Below are 14,498 nucleotides of genomic sequence, written 5' to 3'. Positions count from 1 at the left end.
AGAGTTCACTGCCACAGAGAGTTCACTGTCACAGAGAGTTCACTGCAACAGGGAGTTCACTGCACAGGGAGTTCACTGTCACCGAGAGTTCACTTCCACAGGGAGTTCACTGCCACAGGGGGAGTTCAGTGCAACAGAGAGTTCACTGCCACAGGGAGTTCACTGCCACAGGGAGTTCACTGCCACAGGGAGTTCACTGCCACAGCGGGAGCTCACTGCACAGGGAGTTCACTGTCACAGGGAGTTCACTGCCACAGGGAGTTCACTGTAGAGGGAGTTTACTGTCACAGAGAGTTCACTGCCACAGAGAGTTCACTGTCACAGAGAGTTCACTGCCACGGGGAGTTCACTGCACAGGGAGTTCACTGCCACAGGCAGTTCACTGGCACAAGGAGTTCACTACCACAGAGAATTCACTTCCACAGAGAGTTCACTGCCATAGGTAGTTCACTGCCACAGGGAGTTCACTTCCACAGGGAGTTCACTGCCACAGGGAGCTCACTGCCACAGCGAGTTCACTGCACAGGGGGAGTTCACTGCCACAGGGAGTTCACTGCCGCACGGAGTTCACTGCCACAGGGAGTTCACTGCACAGGGGGAGTTCACTGTCACAGAGAGTTCACTGTCACAGGGAGTTCACTGCCACAGGGAGTTCACTGCCACAGGGGTAGTTTACTGCCACAGGGAGTTCACTGCCAGAGGGAGTTAAATGCCACAGGGAATTTACTGCCATAGGGAGTTCACTGTCACAGGGGGAGTTTACTGTCACAGGGAGTTCACTGCCACAGGGAGTTCACTGTCACAGGGAGCTTACTGCCACAGGGAGTTCACTGCCACAGAGAGTTCACTGCCACAGAGCGTTCACTGCACAGGGAGTTCACTGTCACAGGGAGTTCCCTGTCACAGAGAGTTCACTGCCACAGGGAGTTCACTGTCACAGGGAGTTCACTGTCATAGGGAGTTCACTTCCATAGAGAGTTCACAGCCACAGGGGGAGTTCACTGTCACAGGGAGTTCCCTGCCACAGGGAGTTCACTGTCACAGAGAGTTCACTTCCACAGGGAGTTCACTGCCACAGGGGGAGTTCACTGCCACAGAGAGTTCACTGCCACTCGGAGTTCACTGCCACAGGGAGTTCACTGCCACAGGGAGTTCACTGCCACAGCGAGTTCACTGTACAGGGAGTCACTGTCACAGAGAGTTCACTGCACAGGGAGTTCACTGCCACAGGGAGTTCACTGTACAGGGAGTCACTGTCACAGAGAGTTCACTGCCACAGGGAGTTCACTGTACAGGGAGTCACTGTCACAGAGAGTTCACTCCCACAGAGAGTTCACTGTCACAGAGAGTTCACTTCAACGGGGAGTTCACTGCACAGGGAGTTCACTGCACAGGGAGTTCACTGCCACAGGGAATTCACTGCCACAGGGAGTTCACTGTCACAGGAAGTTCACTGCCACAGGCAGTTCACGGGCACAAGGAGTTCACTGCCACAGAGAGTTCACTGCCACAGATTGTTCACTGCCACAGAGATTTCACTGCCACAGGTAATTCACTGCCACTGGGCGTTCACCTCCACAGGGAGTTCATTGCCACAGGGAGCTCACTGCCACAGCGTGTTCACTGCACAGGGGGAGTTCACTGCCACAGGGGGAGTTTACTGCCACAGGGAGTTCACTGCCAGAGGGAGTTAAATGCCACAGGGAATTTACTGCCATAGGGATTTTACTGTCACAGGGAGTTCACTGCCACAGGGAGTTCACTGTCACAGGGAGGTTACTGCCACAGGGAGTTCACTGCCACAGAGAGTTCACTGCCACAGACCGTTCACTGCTCAGGGAGTTCACTGTCACAGGGAGTTCCCTGTCACAGAGAGTTCACTGCCACAGGGAGTTCACTGTCACAGGGAGTTCTCTGTCATAGGGAGTTCACTTCCATAGAGAGTTCACAGCCACAGGGGGAGTTCACTGCCACAGAGAGTTCACTGCCACAGGGAGTTCACTGCCACAGGGGGAGTTCACTGCCACAGAGAATTCACTGTCACAGAGAGTTCACTGTCACAGAGAGTTCACTGCCACAGGGAGTTCACTGCCACAGGGGGAGTTCACTGCACAGGGAGTTCACTGACACAGGGAGTTCACTGCCACAGGGCGTTCACTGTACAGGGAGTTCACTGTCACAGAGAGTTCACTGCCACAGAGAGTTCACTGTCACAGAGAGTTCACTGCCACGGGGAGTTCACTGCACAGGGAGTTCACTGTCATAGGAAGTTCACTGCCACAGGCAGTTCACTGGCACAAGGAGTTCACTGCCACAGAGAGTTCACTGCCACAGAGATTTCACTGCCACAGGTAGTTCACTGCCACAGGGAGTTCACTGCCACAGGGAGATCACTGCCACAGGGAGCTCACTGCCACAGCGAATTCACTGCACAGGGGCAGTTCACTGCCAAAGGGAGTTCACTGCACAGGGGGAGTTCACTGTCACAGAGAGTTCACTGCCACAGGGAGTTCACTGCACAGGGAGTTCACTGTCACAGGGAGTTCCTTGTCACAGAGAGTTGACTGCCACAGGGAGTTCACTGTCACAGAGAGTTCACTGCCACAGGGAGTTCACTGCCAAAGGGAGTTCACTGTCACAGAGAGTTCACTGTCACAGGGAGTTCACTGCCACAGGGAGTTCACTGCCACAGGGAGTTCACTGTCACAGAGAGTTCACTGTCACAGGTAGTTCCCTTCCACAGGGAGTTCACTGTCACAGAGAGTTCAATTCCACAGGGAGTTCACTGCCACAGGGGGAGTTCACTGCCACAGAGAGTTCACTGCCACAGGGAGTACACTGCCACAGGGAGTTCACTGCCACAGGGGGAGTTCACTGCACAGGGAGTTCACTGTCACAGGGAGTTCACTGCCACAGGGAGTTCACTGTACAGGGAGTCACTGTCACAGAGAGTTCACTGCCACAGAGAGTTCACTGTCACAGAGAGTTCACTGCCACGGGGAGTTCACTGCACAGGGAGTTCACTGCACAGGGAGTTCACTGCCACAGGGAATTCACTGCCACAGGGAGTTCACTGTCACAGGAAGTTCACTGCCACAGGCAGTTCACTGGCACAAGGAGTTCACTGGCACAGAGAGTTCACTCCCACAGAGAGTTCACTGTCACAGGTAGTTCACTGCCACAGGGAGTTCACTGCCACAGGGAGTTCACTGCCACAGGGAGCTCACTGCCACAGCGACTTCACTGCACAGGGAAAGTTCACTGCCACAGGTAGTTCACTGCCACAGGGAGTTCACTGCCACAGGGAGTTCACTGCCACAGGGAGCTCACTGCCACAGCGACTTCACTGCACAGGGGGAGTTCACTGCCACAGGTAGTTCACTGTCACAGAGAGTTCACTGCCACAGGGAGTTCACTGCCACAGGGAGTTCACTGCCAGAGGGATTTAACTGCCACAGAGAGTTCACTGCCACAAAGAGTTCACTACCACAGGGAGTTCACTGCCACAGGGAGTTAACTGCCACAGAGAGTTCACTGTCACACGGGGAGTTTACTGCCACAGGGAGTTCACTGTCACAGGGAGTTCACTACCACAGGGAGTTCACTGCCACAGGGAATTCACTGTCACAGGGAGTTCACTGTCACAGGAAGTTCACTGCCACAGGCAGTTCACTGGCACAAGGAGTTCACTGCCACAGAGAGTTCACTGCCACAGAGAGTTCACTGGCACAAGGAGTTCACTGCCACAGAGAGTTCACTGCCACAGAGAGTTCACTGCCACAGGTAGTTCACTGCCACAGGGAGTTCACTGCCACAGGGAGCTCACTGCCACAGCGAGTTCACTGCACAGGGGGAGTTCACTGCCACAGGGAGTTCACTGTGACATAGAGTTCAGTGCCACAGGGAGTTCACTGTCACAGGGAGTTCACTGCCACAGAGAGTTCATTGCCACAGGGAGTTCACTGCCACAGAGCGTTCACTGTCACAGGGGGAGTTTACTGCCACAGGGAGTTCACTGTCACAATGAGTTCACTGCCACAGGGAGTTCACTGCCACAGGGGGAGTTCACTGCCACAGGGAGTTCACTGCCACAAGGAGTTCACTGTCACAGGGAGTTAACTGCCACAGTAAGTTCACTGCCACAGGGAGTTCACTGTCACAGAGAGTTCACTGTCACAGGGAGTTCCCTGCCACAGAGAGTTCACTGCCACAGAGCGTTCACTGTCACAGGGGGAGTTTACTGCCACAGGGAGTTCACTGTCACAGGGAGGTCACTGCCACAGGGAGTTCACTGCCACAGGGAGTTCACTGCCACAAGGAGATCACTGTCACAGAGAGTTCACTGCCACAGGGAGTTCCCTGCCACAGGGAGTTCACTGTCACAGAGAGTTCACTGCCACAGGGAGTTCACTGCCACAGAGAGTTCACTGCCACAGGGAGTTCACTGTCACACGGGGAGTTTACTGCCACAGGGAGTTCACTGTCACAGGGAGTTCACTACCACAGGGAGTTCACTGCCACAGGGAATTCACTGCCACAGGGAGTTCACTGTCACAGGAAGTTCACTGCCACAGGCAGTTCACTGGCACAAGGAGTTCACTGCCACAGAGAGTTCACTGCCACAGAGAGTTCACTGGCACAAGGAGTTCACTGCCACAGAGAGTTCACTGCCACCGAGAGTTCACTGCCACAGGTAGTTCACTGCCACAGGGAGTTCACTGCCACAGGGAGCTCACTGCCACAGCGAGTTCACTGCACAGGGGGAGTTCACTGCCACAGGGAGTTCACTGCCAGAGGCAGTTCACTGCCACGGGGGGAGTTCACTGTGACATAGAGTTCAGTGCCACAGGGAGTTCACTGTCACAGGGAGTTCACTGCCACAGAGAGTTCATTGCCACAGGGAGTTCACTGCCACAGAGCGTTCACTGTCACAGGGGGAGTTTACTGCCACAGGGAGTTCACTGTCACAATGAGTTCACTGCCACAGGGAGTTCACTGCCACAGGGGGAGTTCACTGCCACAGGGAGTTCACTGCCACAAGGAGTTCACTGTCACAGGGAGTTCACTGCCACAGTAAGTTCACTGCCACAGGGAGTTCACTGTCACAGAGAGTTCACTGTCACAGGGAGTTCCCTGCCACAGAGAGTTCACTGCCACAGAGCGTTCACTGTCACAGGGGGAGTTTACTGCCACAGGGAGTTCACTGTCACAGGGAGGTCACTGCCACAGGGAGTTCACTGCCACAGGGAGTTCACTGCCACAAGGAGATCACTGTCACAGAGAGTTCACTGCCACAGGGAGTTCCCTGCCACAGGGAGTTCACTGTCACAGAGAGTTCACTGCCACAGGGAGTTCACTGCCACAGAGAGTTCACTGCCACAGGGAGTTCACTGTCACAGGGGGAGTTCACTGCCAGAAGGAGTTCACTGTCACAGGGAGTTCACTGTACAGGGAGTTCACTGCCACAGAGAGTTCACTGCCACAGGTAGTTCACTGCCACAGGGAGTTCACTGCCACAGGGAGTTCACTGCACAGGGAGTTCACTGTACAGGGAGTTCACTGCCACAGAGAGTTCACTGCCACAGGTAGTTCATGGTCACAGGGAGTTCACTGCAACAGGGGGAGTTCACTGCCACAGAGAGTTCACTGTCACAGAGAGTTGACTGTCACAGAGAGTTCACTGTCACAGAGAGTTCACTGCCACAGGGTGTTCACTGCCACAGGGGGAGTTCACTGCACAGGCAGTTCACTGTCACAGGTAGTTCACTGCCACAGGGAAATCACTGTACAGGGACTTCACTGTCACAGAGAGTTCACTGCCACAGAGAGTTCACTGTCACAGAGAGTTCACTGCAACAGGGAGTTCACTGCACAGGGAGTTCACTGTCACCGAGAGTTCACTTCCACAGGGAGTTCACTGCCACAAGGAGTTCACTGTCACAGGGAGTTCACTGCCACAGTAAGTTCACTGCCACAGGGAGTTCACTGTCACAGAGAGTTCACTGTCACAGGGAGTTCCCTGCCACAGGGAGTTCACTGCCACAGGGAGTTCACTGTCACAGAGAGTTCACTGTCACAGGGAGTTCCCTGCCACAGAGAGTTCACTGCCACAGGGAGTTCACTGCCACAGAGAGTTCACTGCCACAGGGAGTTCACTGTCACAGGGGGAGTTCACTGCCAGGAGGAGTTCACTGTCACAGGGAGTTCACTGTACAGGGAGTTCACTGCCACAGAGAGTTCACTGCCACAGGTAGTTCACTGCCACAGGGAGTTCACTGCCACAGGGAGTTCACTGCACAGGGAGTTCACTGTACAGGGAGTTCACTGCCACAGAGAGTTCACTGCCACAGGTTGTTCATGGTCACAGGGAGTTCAATGCAACAGGGGGAGTTCACTGCCACAGAGAGTTCACTGTCACAGAGAGTTCACTGTCACAGAGAGTTCACTGTCACAGAGAGTTCACTGCCACAGGGTGTTCACTGCCACAGGGGGAGTTCACTGCACAGGCAGTTCACTGTCACAGGTAGTTCACTGCCACAGGGAAATCACTGTACAGGGACTTCACTGTCACAGAGAGTTCACTGCCACAGAGAGTTCACTGTCACAGAGAGTTCACTGCAACAGGGAGTTCACGGCACAGGGAGTTCACTGTCACCGAGAGTTCACTTCCACAGGGAGTTCACTGCCACAGGGGGAGTTCAGTGCAACAGAGAGTTCACTGCCACAGGGAGTTCACTGCCACAGGGAGTTCACTGCCACAGGGAGTTCACTGCCACAGCGGGAGCTCACTGCACAGGGAGTTCACTGTCACAGGGAGTTCACTGCCACAGGGAGTTCACTGTAGAGGGAGTTTACTGTCACAGAGAGTTCACTGCCACAGAGAGTTCACTGTCACAGAGAGTTCACTGCCACGGGGAGTTCACTGCACAGGGAGTTCACTGCACAGGGAGTTCACTGCCACAGGCAGTTCACTGGCACAAGGAGTTCACTACCACAGAGAATTCACTTCCACAGAGAGTTCACTGCCATAGGTAGTTCACTGCCACAGGGAGTTCACTTCCACAGGGAGTTCACTGCCACAGGGAGCTCACTGCCACAGCGAGTTCACTGCACAGGGGGAGTTCACTGCCACAGGGAGTTCACTGCCGCACGGAGTTCACTGCCACAGGGAGTTCACTGCACAGGGGGAGTTCACTGTCACAGAGAGTTCACTGTCACAGGGAGTTCACTGCCACAGGGAGTTCACTGCCACAGGGGTAGTTTACTGCCACAGGGAGTTCACTGCCAGAGGGAGTTAAATGCCACAGGGAATTTACTGCCATAGGGAGTTCACTGTCACAGGGGGAGTTTACTGTCACAGGGAGTTCACTGCCACAGGGAGTTCACTGTCACAGGGAGCTTACTGCCACAGGGAGTTCACTGCCACAGAGAGTTCACTGCCACAGAGCGTTCACTGCACAGGGAGTTCACTGTCACAGGGAGTTCCCTGTCACAGAGAGTTCACTGCCACAGGGAGTTCACTTTCACAGGGAGTTCACTGTCATAGGGAGTTCACTTCCATAGAGAGTTCACAGCCACAGGGGGTGTTCACTGTCACAGGGAGTTCCCTGCCACAGGGAGTTCACTGTCACAGAGAGTTCACTTCCACAGGGAGTTCACTGCCACAGGGGGAGTTCACTGCCACAGAGAGTTCACTGCCACTCGGAGTTCACTGCCACAGGGAGTTCACTGCCACAGGGAGTTCACTGCCACAGCGAGTTCACTGTACAGGGAGTCACTGTCACAGAGAGTTCACTGCACAGGGAGTTCACTGCCACAGGGAGTTCACTGTACAGGGAGTCACTGTCACAGAGAGTTCACTGCCACAGGGAGTTCACTGTACAGGGAGTCACTGTCACAGAGAGTTCACTCCCACAGAGAGTTCACTGTCACAGAGAGTTCACTTCAACGGGGAGTTCACTGCACAGGGAGTTCACTGCACAGGGAGTTCACTGCCACAGGGAATTCACTGCCACAGGGAGTTCACTGTCACAGGAAGTTCACTGCCACAGGCAGTTCACTGGCACAAGGAGTTCACTGCCACAGAGAGTTCACTGCCACAGATTGTTCACTGCCACAGAGATTTCACTGCCACAGGTAATTCACTGCCACTGGGCGTTCACCTCCACAGGGAGTTCACTGCCACAGGGAGCTCACTGCCACAGCGTGTTCACTGCACAGGGGGAGTTCACTGCCACAGGGAGTTCACTGCCACACGGAGTTCACTGCACAGGGAGTTCACTGCACAGGGAGTTCGCTGTCGCAGAGAGTTCACTGCCACGGGGAGTTCACTGCACAGGGGGAGTTCACTGTCACAGAGAGTTCACTGCCAAAGGGAGTTCACTGCCACAGGGGGAGTTCACTGCCACAGAGAGTTCACTGCCACATGGAGTTCACTGCCACAGGGAGTTCACTGCCACAGGGTGAGTGCACTGCACAGGGAGTTCACTGTAACAGGGAGTTCACTGCCACAGGGAGTTCACTGTACAGGGAGTTCACTGCCACAGATAGTTCACTGCCACAGGGAGTTCACTGCCACAGGGAGTTCACTGCCACAGGGAGTTCACTGCACAGGGAGTTCACTGTCACAGGGAGTTCACTGCCACAGGGAGTTACTGCCACAGGGAGTTCACTGTCACAGGAAGTTCACTGCCACAGGCAGTTCACTGGCACAAGGAGTTCACTGCCACAGAGAGTTCACTGCCACAGAGATTTCACTGCCAGAGGTAGTTCACTGCCACAGGGAGTTCACTGCCACAGGGAGTTCACTACCACAGGTAACTCACTGCCACTGCGAGTTCACTGCACAAGGGGAGTTCACTGCCACAGGGAGTTCACTGTCACAGGGAGTTCACTGCACAGGGGGAGTTCACTGTTACAGAGAGTTCACTGCCACAGGGAGTTCACTGCCACAGGGAGTTCACTGCCAGAGGGAGTTCACTGCTTCAGAGAGTTCACTGTCACAGGTAGTTCACTGCCACAGGGAGTTCACTGCCACAGGGAGTTCACTGCCACAGGGAGCTCACTGCCACAGCGAGTTCACTGCACAGGGGGAGTTCACTGCCACAGGGAGTTCACTGCCGCACGGAGTTCACTGCCACAGGGAGTTCACTGCATAGGGGGAGTTCACTGTCACAGAGAGTTCACTGTCACAGGGAGTTCACTGCCACAGGGAGTTCACTGCCACAGGGGGAGTTTACTGCCACAGGGAGTTCACTGCCAGAGGGAGTTAAATGCCACAGGGAATTTACTGCCACAGGGAGTTCACTGTCACAGGGGGAGTTTACTGTCACAGGGAGTTCACTGCCACAGGGAGTTCACTGCCACAGAGAGTTCACTGCCACAGAGCGTTCACTGCACAGGGAGTTCACTGTCACAGGGAGTTCCCTGTCACAGAGAGTTCACTGCCACAGGGAGTTCACTGTCACAGGGAGTTCACTGTCATAGGGAGTTCACTTCCATAGAGAGTTCACAGCCACAGGGGGACTTTACTGTCACAGGGAGTTCCCTGCCACAGGGAGTTCACTGTCACAGAGAGTTCACTTCCACAGGGAGTTCACTGCCACAGTGGGAGTTCACTGCCACAGAGAGTTCACTGCCACTCGGAGTTCACTGCCACAGGGAGTTCACTGCCACAGGGAGTTCACTGCCACAGCGAGTTCACTGTACAGGGAGTCACTGTCACAGAGAGTTCACTGCACAGGGAGTTCACTGCCAGAGGGAGTTCACTGTACAGGGAGTCACTGTCACAGAGAGTTCACTGCCACAGGGAGTTCACTGTACAGGGAGTCACTGTCACAGAGAGTTCACTCCCACAGAGAGTTCACTGTCACAGAGAGTTCACTTCAACGGGGAGTTCACTGCACAGGGAGTTCACTGCACAGGGAGTTCACTGCCACAGGGAATTCACTGCCACAGGGAGTTCACTGTCACAGGAAGTTCACTGCCACAGGCAGTTCACTGGCACAAGGAGTTCACTGCCACAGAGAGTTCACTGCCAAAGATTGTTCACTGCCACAGAGATTTCACTGCCACAGGTAGTTCACTACCACAGGGAGTTCACCTCCACAGGGAGTTCACTGCCACAGGGAGCTCACTGCCACAGCGTGTTCACTGCACAGGGGGAGTTCACTGCCACAGGGAGTTCACTGCCACAGGGAGTTCACTGCACAGGGAGTTCTTTGCACAGGGAGTTCACTGTCGCAGAGAGTTCACTGCCACGGGGAGTTGACTGCACAGGGGGAGTTCACTGTCACAGAGAGTTCACTGCCACAGGGAGTTCACTGCCAGAGGGAGTTAACTGCCAGAGGGAGTTAACTGCCACAGAGAGTTCACTGCCACAGGGAGTTCACTGCCACAGGGAGTTCACTGTCACAACGGGAGTTCACTGCCAGAAGGAGTTCACTGTCACAGGGAGTTCACTGTACAGGGAGTTCACTGCCACAGAGAGTTCACTGCCACAGGTAGTTCACTGCCACAGGGAGTTCACTGCCACAGGGAGTTCACTGCACAGGGAGTTCACTGTACAGGGAGTTCACTGCCACAGAGATTTCACTGCCACAGAGAGTTCACTGTCACAGAGAGTTCACTGCCACTGGGTGTTCACTGCCGCAGGGGGAGTTCACTGCACATTCAGTTCACTGTCACAGGTAGTTCACTGCCACAGGGAAATCACTGTACAGGGACTTCACTGTCACAGAGAGTTCACTGCCACAGATAGTTCACTGTCACAGAGAGTTCACTGCAACAGGGAGTTCACTGCACAGGGAGTTCACTGTCACCGAGAGTTCACTTCCACAGGGAGTTCACTGCCACAGGGGGAGTTCACTGCCACAGAGAGTTCACTGCCACAGGGAGTTCACTGCCACAGGGAGTTCACTGCCACAGGGAGTTCACTGCCACAGGGGGAGCTCACTGCACAGGGAGTTCACTGTCACAGGGAGTTCACTGCCACAGGGAGTTCACTGTAGAGGGAGTTTACTGTCACAGAGAGTTCACTGCCACAGAGAGTTCACTGTCACAAAGAGTTCACTGCCACGGGGAGTTCACTGCACAGGGAGTTCACTGCACAGGGAGTTCACTGCCACAGGCAGTTCACTGGCACAAGGAGTTCACTACCACAGAGAATTCACTTCCACAGAGAGTTCACTGCCACAGGTAGTTCACTGCCACAGGGAGTTCACTTCCACAGGGAGTTCACTGCCACAGGGAGCTCACTTCCACAGCGAGTTCACTGCACAGGGGGAGTTCACTCCCGCACCGAGTTCACTGCCACAGCGAATTCACTGCACAGGGGCAGTTCACTGCCAAAGGGAGTTCACTGCACAGGGGGAGTTCACTGTCACAGAGAGTTCACTGCCACAGGGAGTTCACTGCCACAGGGAGTTCACTGCCAGCGGGAGTTAACTGCCACCTGGAGTTCACTGCCACAGGGAGTTCACTGCCACAGGGAGTTCACTGCAGAGGGAGTTCACTGTCACAGGGAGTTCACTGCCACAGGGAGTTACTGCCACAGGGAGTTCACTGCCACAGAGAGTTCACTGCCACAGGGACTTCACTGTCACAGGGAGTTCACTGCGCAGGGAGTTCACTGTCACAGAGAGTTCACTGCCACAGGGAGTTCACTGCCACAGGGGGAGTTCAGTGCCACAGAGAGTTCACTGTCACAGGGGGAGTTTACTGCCACAGGGAGTTCACTGCCACAGAGAGTTCACTGCCACAGAGAGTTCACTGCACAGGGAGTTCACTGTCACAGGGAGTTCCTTGTCACAGAGAGTTGACTGCCACAGGGAGTTCACTGTCACAGAGAGTTCACTGTCACAGGGAGTTCCCTTCCACAGGGAGTTCACTGTCACAGAGAGTTCAATTCCACAGGGAGTTCACTGCCACAGGGGGAGTTCACTGCCACAGAGAGTTCACTGCCACAGGGAGTACACTGCCACAGGGAGTTCACTGCCACAGGGGGAGTTCACTGCACAGGGAGTTCACTGTCACAGGGAGTTCACTGCCACAGGGAGTTCACTGTACAGGGAGTCACTGTCACAGAGAGTTCACTGCCACAGAGAGTTCACTGTCACAGAGAGTTCACTGCCACGGGGAGTTCACTGCACAGGGAGTTCACTGCACAGGGAGTTCACTGCCACAGGGAATTCACTGCCACAGGGAGTTCACTGTCACAGGAAGTTCACTGCCACAGCCAGTTCACTGGCACAAGGAGTTCACTGCCACAGAGAGTTCACTCCCACAGAGAGTTCACTGCCACAGGTAGTTCACTGCCACAGGGAGTTCACTGCCACAGGGAGTTCACTGCCACAGGGAGCTCACTGCCACAGCGACTTCACTGCACAGGGAAAGTTCACTGCCACAGGTAGTTCACTGCCACAGGGAGTTCACTGCCACAGGGAGCTCACTGCCACAGCGACTTCACTGCACAGGGGGAGTTCACTGCCACAGGGAGTTCACTGCCACAGGGAGTTAACTGCCACAGAGAGTTCACTGTCACACGGGGAGTTTACTGCCACAGGGAGTTCACTGTCACAGGGAGTTCACTACCACAGGGAGTTCACTGCCACAGGGAATTCACTGCCACAGGGAGTTCACTGTCACAGGGAGTTCACTACCACAGGGAGTTCACTGCCACAGGGAATTCACTGCCACAGGGAGTTCACTGTCACAGGAAGTTCACTGCCACAGGCAGTTCACTGGCACAAGGAGTTCACTGCCACAGAGAGTTCACTGCCACAGAGAGTTCACTGGCACAAGGAGTTCACTGCCACAGAGAGTTCACTGCCACAGAGTTCACTGCCACAGGTAGTTCACTGCCACAGGGAGTTCACTGCCACAGGGAGCTCACTGCCACAGCGAGTTCACTGCACCGGGGAGTTCACTGCCACAGGGAGTTCACTGCCAGAGGCAGTTCACTGCCACAGGGGGAGTTCACTGTGACATAGAGTTCACTGCCACAGGGAGTTCACTGCCACAGGGAGTTCACTGCCAGAGGGAGTTAACTGCCACAGGGAGTTCACTGCCACAGAGAGTTCATTGCCACAGGGAGTTCACTGCCACAGAGCGTTCACTGTCACAGGGGGAGTTTACTGCCACAGGGAGTTCACTGTCACAATGAGTTCACTGCCACAGGGAGTTCACTGCCACAGGGGGAGTTCACTGCCACAGGGAGTTCACTGCCACAAGGAGTTCACTGTCACAGGGAGTTCACTGCCACAGTAAGTTCACTGCCACAGGGAGTTCACTGTCACAGAGAGTTCACTGTCACAGGGAGTTCCCTGCCACAGAGAGTTCACTGCCACAGAGCGTTCACTGTCACAGGGGGAGTTTACTGCCACAGGGAGTTCACTGTCACAGGGAGTTCACTGCCACAGGGAGTTCACTGCCACAGGGAGTTCACTGCCACAAGGAGATCACTGTCACAGTGAGTTCAGTGCCACAGGGAGTTCCCTGCCACAGGGAGTTCACTGTCACAGGTAGTTCACTGCCACAGGGAAATCACTGTACAGGGACTTCACTGTCACAGAGAGTTCACTGCCACAGAGAGTTCACTGTCACAGAGAGTTCACTTCCACAGGGAGTTCACTGCCACAAGGAGTTCACTGTCACAGGGAGTTCACTGCCACAGTAAGTTCACTGCCACAGGGAGTTCACTGTCACAGAGAGTTCACTGTCACAGGGAGTTCCCTGCCACAGGGAGTTCACTGCCACAGGGAGTTCACTGTCACAGAGAGTTCACTGTCACAGGGAGTTCCCTGCCACAGAGAGTTCACTGCCACAGGGAGTTCACTGCCACAGAGAGTTCACTGCCACAGGGAGTTCACTGTCACAGGGGGAGTTCACTGCCAGAAGGAGTTCACTGTCACAGGGAGTTCACTGTACAGGGAGTTCACTGCCACAGAGAGTTCACTGCCACAGGTAGTTCACTGCCACAGGGAGTTCACTGCCACAGGGAGTTCACTGCACAGGGAGTTCACTGTACAGGGAGTTCACTGCCACAGAGAGTTCACTGCCACAGGTTGTTCATGGTCACAGGGAGTTCACTGCAACAGGGGGAGTTCACTGCCACAGAGAGTTCACTGTCACAGAGAGTTCACTGTCACAGAGAGTTCACTGTCACAGAGAGTTCACTGCCACAGAGTGTTCACTGCCACAGGGGGAGTTCACTGCACAGGCAGTTCACTGTCACAGGTAGTTCACTGCCACAGGGAAATCACTGTACAGGGACTTCACTGTCACAGAGAGTTCACTGCCACAGAGAGTTCACTGTCACAGAGAGTTCACTGCAACAGGGAGTTCACTGCACAGGGAGTTCACTGTCACCGAGAGTTCACTTCCACAGGGAGTTCACTGCCACAGGGGGAGTTCAGTGCAACAGAGAGTTCACTGCCACAGGGAGTTCACTGCCACAGGGAGTTCACTGCCACAGGGAGTTCACTGCCACAGCGGGAGCT

This window comes from Cetorhinus maximus, unplaced genomic scaffold (assembly GCF_964194155.1).
Source record: "Cetorhinus maximus unplaced genomic scaffold, sCetMax3.hap1.1 HAP1_SCAFFOLD_253, whole genome shotgun sequence".
In the NCBI taxonomy this organism is placed as follows: Eukaryota; Metazoa; Chordata; class Chondrichthyes; order Lamniformes; family Cetorhinidae; genus Cetorhinus; species Cetorhinus maximus.
Note: the sequence above shows the minus strand (reverse complement) of the source record.